Source organism: Elephas maximus, chromosome 1 (genome assembly GCF_024166365.1).
Source record: "Elephas maximus indicus isolate mEleMax1 chromosome 1, mEleMax1 primary haplotype, whole genome shotgun sequence".
Classification (NCBI taxonomy): Eukaryota; Metazoa; Chordata; class Mammalia; order Proboscidea; family Elephantidae; genus Elephas; species Elephas maximus.
In genome coordinates this window covers 14972860-14980215 of record NC_064819.1, presented here as the reverse complement: position 1 = coordinate 14980215, position 7356 = coordinate 14972860, and positions in this window count along the sequence as shown.

The window sequence follows — 7356 nt, the reverse complement described above, 5'->3', positions numbered from 1 at the left end:
GTTTGCATTCTTTAAATGTATTTTCACATCATTCATGCTAGATTTTATAACACAATAATCAAGTTCATCCAACACTTTTAGGTGCTAACACCACAAATCTTGCAGTTGGCCATCTGTGTGAAAGGAGGATGAAGGACTGTGGAATAGGAGAGTAAGCAGAAGCTCAGTTCGTGAATGTGGTCGTTGTTCTTGCCACCTGTGAATTCCAACCAACTTTAGTCACAGCCTGACCCAATAGTCTGTTGTTCTTGGGCCAGTAGGCACACTCCATCTTCAGGTTCTCTGCCCTCTTTGTGACACTGGTTTTGACCTGTTGAGTGGAACAGAGCCTTCTTTGGAGAGGGTTAGGAGATATCAAACTTCCCTCAGGCAATGTGGAAGTAATCTGACTATGGCATCTACTGACATGGCCATCACAGCTAGCTGGGGAATGATTTTTTTTTCTCCATCCTTGTTCCATATGCATTCCTCCTATAGCTGGATGCTGGGTTAAAGAGAACAACCCTCCCATTCTTGGGTCAAGAGCATATGGATGGCATATTTTTCCTCTTAGAATTTCCAAGCCTTCCCCAGATAGATAATACGTATTTCGGAGCTTAATAATATGAAGGCCCTTTCCCCAAAAGTAGCCATCCACTGGACAAAAGCTGAAGGTCCTGGTTCCTCCATTCCAGGAATCAGTGAAATACTTCTTACCCTATCCTGGATTTTTCTCTTTAGTCCCCAGACTTCAACTCTGCTAGCTGTTAATATCAACTACCATTGGTTTTCTACTATTGGCTAGGCACCATGATAGGTATTTTATATCCATTATCTTATTTAAACTTTGTAACACCTCAAAGCAGATATCATTATCTCCACTTCCAGATGAAGAAACTGAGGCACAGAGAGGTTGGGGAACTTCCCCTGAATCACACCCTATAAATAGAGTAGAATTTGAATCCTACTGTATCAGACTCTTTTCTGAGAGCTAGTTTGATGATCTGGAAGGGAAAAGAGCCTACAAATCTCGTATGCTTGAAGATAAGTGTGAGGAGGACTTCAAGAAGAGAAGCAATTTTATGTCTACTGACTTCTAAATTTTGTTTGGGGGAGGGGAGAGTGGGACAGGGAACACTGCAAATCAGAAGAAAAACTGGATAAGAACCTTGGCCCATTGCCCTGCACTGGATCAAAAGTTAATTTATAACTACATGGGATTTTGTCCTTTGAAGCAATGAGGAATTCATTTTAAAAACTGCCTTAGAAGGTTTTTTAAGGGCAGTTTTTCAACAAACAAAACTAAAATGCTTAATTTCATTTCCATGGGAATTCCAATGGCAAAGAAGCTTTAAGTAGCCTGGAGCTACCCTTTTGAAAGACAGATCAGAGAGACTGAAGAGTCTTCTCTGTTACACCTCCTAGGCAGCCTTATCATTGAGCCACAGCATCAAGGGTCACAGAGCCTGACCACTTACGTCACTATCCAAGCCAACTATCCACTATCCTGGCGCAGTGGGTCAGGATGATGTAGAGGTTCTAGAGCAAGTATTTCACAAATGAGGAAAGCGAAGCCTGGAGCAGTGCATTCCCAGTGCCTCGGCAACTGCCTGGCTTAGGGTAAAATAATAATTTTATTAAAAAAATTGAACAAATAAATAAAATGAATTTCCAGAAGGTCACACAGCAAAGACTAAGATCCAAGGCCCTTAATCTTAAATCTGTCTCTTGATCTAGTTACATCATGCTCTGGGTGAACCTGGCCAATTTTAAAATGGATATAGGGCACTGTGCCTGATTTAATTCCAGAAATTTAATTAGAGACAGGGGAAAGATGGAGTTGATGAACCAAAGAAAACCAAACCCATTGCCATCAAGTCATTTCTGATTCAGAGTGACCCTATAGGACAGATTAGAACTGCCCCACAGAATTTCCAAAGAGCAGCTGGTAGATTTGAACTGCTGGTCTTTTGGTTAGCAGCCTGAGCTCTTAACCACTACACCACCAGAGTTAATGAAGACCTCTTGATATCCAGATGCTAGGACTAATTGGTGTGGTTGGTTTGATATCTGATGAGCATCTGCTCTACTCCACCAATCCCTTTTGCACTTTCATACAATACACAGTCCCCATTACAAAGTCAGCAATTCAGTCACCCTTTTGCTGTCGCTTGCTGGTATTGTTTAATCTGGCCTTCCCTACCCCATTTCTTGGCTGCCTGCTCCTTCTCACTCCAGTCGGTCAGGTTGTACTTGGGGGATGTAAATGCACAGAAAACATTTAAAATCAATTAAAACTGATTAGGCATTTACTGCTTTGGATGGTCCACGCCTCGTATGGATACAAAACATAGACTGGTGGAACAACCATGCATGGAGTGGGGAATGTTCTAAGATTTAGACTCCTAGCTCTCCCTTGTCTGCGCTAATGGAGGGGAAGAGAACTGTAGATGCACAGCACACGTTTTTTTAAATCAAGGTATAATTTATACCCATTTTAATTTTACATTTTAATGAGTTTTTACAAATGTATACATCTATGCAACCATCACCACAATCAAGATACAGAATATTTTCAGCATCTCAAAAATTCCTTGTGCTCCATCTTAGTCAATCTGCCCGCACCTTGGCCCCAGGCAATCACTAATCTGCTTTCTGTCACTATAGATTAGATTAGCCTTTTCTAGGATTTCATATAAATGGAATCATAGAGTATACACTTAGAATTTTATTTTGCTTGACTTTGGAATGGCTTCTTCGATTTCCTTCCCAGTAATGTCTGGGTCAGGCTGATGTTAAAACAGGTTCATGTTCCCTACACCCAGACTGATTTGACAGGGTGGACAGAGCTGGGACTTGGAAGAAACCTGAGAGGCAAGACGCAGAGCCTGATGAGATTATTGGCAATGAGAAGAATGTTGGCTCTTCTCAGCACGGGTAGAATATGACAAAGTGTGTTTGCCTACTTTTTGCCCTGAACTTATTTTCAAGATCTCTCAGTACTCTCCTAAATCTAACAGCCTAAGAATCGTATGTGCTTTGCCTTGAATGGGCACTTTATTTGGAAACTTCAGACTCAAGTCAGCCCCTCTCAGCCACGGAGTCATTGCTCCCTCTGGTGTAAACACAGGGACCTGTCACCTTATGACATGAGGCATTCCCACCCACGCTGCAACCCTCTCTTACCTACCACAGCCCTCCTCTTCCTAAACAAGGAGCCAAGGTCAGGGAAGCATTAGGCTCTCTCCAGCTGCTGTTAGGCTCGTGGGTCAGAGGCTGAGCTTGTGAATACACGAACACGGAAGAGCATCAAAAGATCAACCACTTAAGGGAGGGAAGGAACAGAGAGAAGGGAAACCCCAGAGAAGACAGAGCTAGATAGGCAAGAAAGATGGAGAGATGAAGGGCAAAGGCTCAGCCTGAAAAATAAAGCAAGAAGCAATCAAGGGATGGATTTTTTTTTCATCTAAGAGAAATCCTGAAAATTCACACTTCTGCCCAGAATAAATAGATTCAGACCCAGGCTATGAGAATCCTTGAAAAGTGGGTTTTAGCAAAGAAATGCTGATAAATCTTATAAACAACCTGTACACCTCCAAGTACTGCTAGACCTACTTAATCCCTTTAAACCTCCAGTAACTTCAACTATGATGTTTAAAGTCTCATAAATCTGCACTAGCTTAAACCAGAGAAATATAAATCATGTTCAAGAGCTTAGAGACAGAAGATGGCCATCCCAATGCCATTTAAAACCACAACCTAGGCTTTTCATCAAATTGTTGTAAGAAAAGTTGAAATGGACAGTGCTCAGATTTCTGGGTTGCGGTTCCATAAGTTCTCAATTTGTTCTTTTCCTTTTTTTTCAGGGACTGGGATGGGATACAAGGGAGAGTTGATAGGCTATTTAGTCAGAGAGAAATAATTGTAAAGACCTACTCCTCAAGCCATGGTATTCTCAATTGCCTCATATACATGTGAAAGCTGGACAATGAATAAGAAAGACCAAAGAAGAATTGATGCGTTTGAGTTACAGTGTTGGCGAAGAATATTGAATAGATCATGGACTGCCAGAAAAACAAACAAATATGTCTTAAAGGAGGTACAAGGCAGGACGCTCCTTAGAAGTGAGGATGGCAAGGCTTTGTCTTACGTACTTTGGACATGTTACCAGCACAGGAAGGACCAGTCCCTGGAGAAAGACATCATGCTTGGTAAAGTAGAGGGTCAGTGAAAAGAGGATACCCTCAATGAGATGGAATGACATAGTAGCTTCAACAAGAGGTTCAAACATAGCAATGATTCTGAGGATGACACAGGATCAGGGAGTGTTTCATTCTGTTGTACGTGGAGTTGCTATGCATTGGAACCAACTTGACAGCACCTAACAACAACAATTCCATTTAGTCTTGTTTTTACACATAATAAAACAAACAAAAACTACTACCAGAAATCATTAGGAAAAAAGCATTGTTTCTAGTAAGGTAACAACAAAATGATGTAAAATCATTTTGTTAAATTATTAATTCATGCCAAAAAAAACAAACAAATCTGTCTTTGAAGAAGTATAACCAGAGTGCTCCTTAGAAGCAAGGATGGCGAGACTGCGTCTTACATACTTTGGACATGTTGTCAGGAGGGATCGGTCCCTGGAGAAGGACATCATGCTTGGTAAAATACAGGGTCAGCGGAAGAGAGGAAGACCCTCAATGAGGTGGATTGACACAGTGGCTGCAACAATGGACTCAGGCATAACAACGATTGTAAGGATGGTGCAGGACTGCGCAGTGTTTTGTTCTGTTGTGCATAGGGTCACTATGGATAGGAACCAACTCGATGGCACCTAACAACAACGACAACAAAGTTATGGATACTATTCTAGTAATAACAGCTATCTTTTCTTTTTAATTTCTATTATATGCTAGGTACCTTTGAGGACTAAGGTACACCTGACCTAAGCCACGATATTTTCACTTACCTTATATGCATGCAAAAGCTAGCCAATGAATAAGGAAGATCAAAGAAGAATCGATGTCTTTTAACTGTGGTGTTGGTGAAAAATATTGACTCTACCATGGACTGCCAGAAGAACAGACAAGTCCGTCTTAGAAGATGCACTGCTAGAGTATTCCTTGAAAGTGAGGATGGCAAGACTTCGTCTCATGTACTTTGGACATGTTATCAGGAGGGACCGTTCCCTGGAGAAGGACATTGTCCTTGCTAAGGTAGGGAGTCAGCGAAGAAGAGGAAGACTTTTGACAAGATGGATTGACACCATGGCTGCAACAATGGGCTCAAATATAGAAATGACTGTGAGGATGGTACAGGGCAGTACTGGGCAGTGTTTCATTCTGTTGTACGTAGGGTCATTATAAGTCAGAATCAACTCGACAGCACCTAACAACAACGATTTCATTTAGTCCTGTTTTTACATACGATAAAACAAACAGAAACTACTACCAGAAGTCTTTAGGAAATACCACTGTTTCTTGTAAGGCACCAACAAAATGAGGTGAAATTATTTTATTAAATTATTAATTCATGCCAAAAAAAGTTACGGATAGTCTTCCAGTAATAATAGCTACCTTTTCTTTTTCATTCCTATTGTATGCCGGGTACCTTCTATATAAAGGGTTAGATACCTTCTGTGTGAAGAGCTTTAAATACATTAACTGATTTTATCCTCACAGCAGTCCCAGGAGAAAGACGTTATCCTTGTCTTTGTTTTACAGGTGAGGAAGCAGAGGTTCAGATTGTTTAAGTCACTCGTCCAAAGTCACACAGCTGGTAAATGGTGGGATTCAAACCCAGAGTTTGCTTTGGAAGCCCAACACTTATCCTGATGCCATCTACCCTCTGTGGTCAAAAGGCCCAGCCCACAGGACTTCTGGGAGAACGCCACAGGAACTTTAATTTTAGGTTTCCATCTATTGGCATCTGCCAGAACACCGTGGAACACAGTTTGGGTGATGACACTGTAGATGAGGATAGCTCCTCTCACTCGCCGTCAATACAGAATCCGACCATCTCTCTTTCCATTGTGATTTCTATTCCTTCATTCAACAATTCACATCACAGTGAGGCGACTCCCCGATGCCTGTGAACATGTTCTTACAGTGCTAGGCTCTACACAAAGGGCCTCCTCCTTGGAGAGTACATGTGATACACCCCACAAATCTCCAGGCACAGGTCCCACTGCTTTGGATGGGAGGTGGGCTAGAAGAGGTGAGAGGAATAAGAGGAGGCGAGGTCTTTTTCATTTAGCAGTTCTCCAGAAATATGTGTTTAATGATGCTAACTTATACTAGAGAACTGTCTTAGTTTGGGGACTTCCTGAAGCCAACCTTGGAACAAGGAATTGAGAGCAAGTAGTCTGTTTAGAAGATAATCTAAGGAAATATCAATAGGAGAGTAAGGAAGTGAGTCAGGGAGAGGAAGACGGCCAATAAAAAGTGAATTATTAAGCCAGCTACCCAGTAGACAACTGTAGCTTAATCTTGCAGGGAAACTCTGGGAGGCAATGTCAAATACACACCTCAGAATTATCTCACCCAAGGGATGAGGTTGCTGGGATATTTATACCACATCTCCCATCCTTCACTAGCTGAAGGATACTGCTAAGGGTAGAACTGTTAATTTTCCAGCACTTATGAATTGCCATGTATTCTTTGGCCTAATGAATATCCAGGGTTCCAGATAAAGTCCCCAAACAGCAAGATGCAGATACTGGCAGTTAGAAGATGTCCAGAGCACAGTGAAATATTAAGGCCTGAGGGATATGGGCCTATTTTGGTGTGTCTATTCTTGCTCCGGAAACCCTGGTTGTGTAGTGGTTAAGTGCTATGGCTGCTAACCAAAAGGTCGGCAGTTCGAATCCACCAGGCGGTCCTCAGAAACTCTATGGGGCAGTTCTACTCTGTTGTATAGGGTCACTAAGAGTCAGAATGGACTTGACAGCAACAGGTTTTATGCTTGCTCCATACTTCCAGACGAGAAAATTTAAGCTGGAAGGAAAGCTAAGTGCACCCTACTATCAGAGGAGCTGTTCCAGGTATCACTGAAGTGCAAGACAGTGCTGAACGTGAACTTGAGTCCGTAGTCCCAGGCCTGGAAGATAACTAAGCAGAGGACACACACTGCTGCCTCCTCCTCTTCCCCATGGTGCAGTGGCTATCAGACTTTTTCTGGCTCAACATCAGTAATATTTCTCATTACAGTGATTCTCAAAGACTGAAGGTGAGTAGAAGCCACATTCCTTTAGAAGCGGTACATGAGAATCGTGGGGGAGGGGGCAGGGGAGAAGAGTATATATTTAAAACTTGTCCTTACGACTACCTCACTCTCTCTTGATGCCGAGCCCCTTGATGCTATGTCACTGTG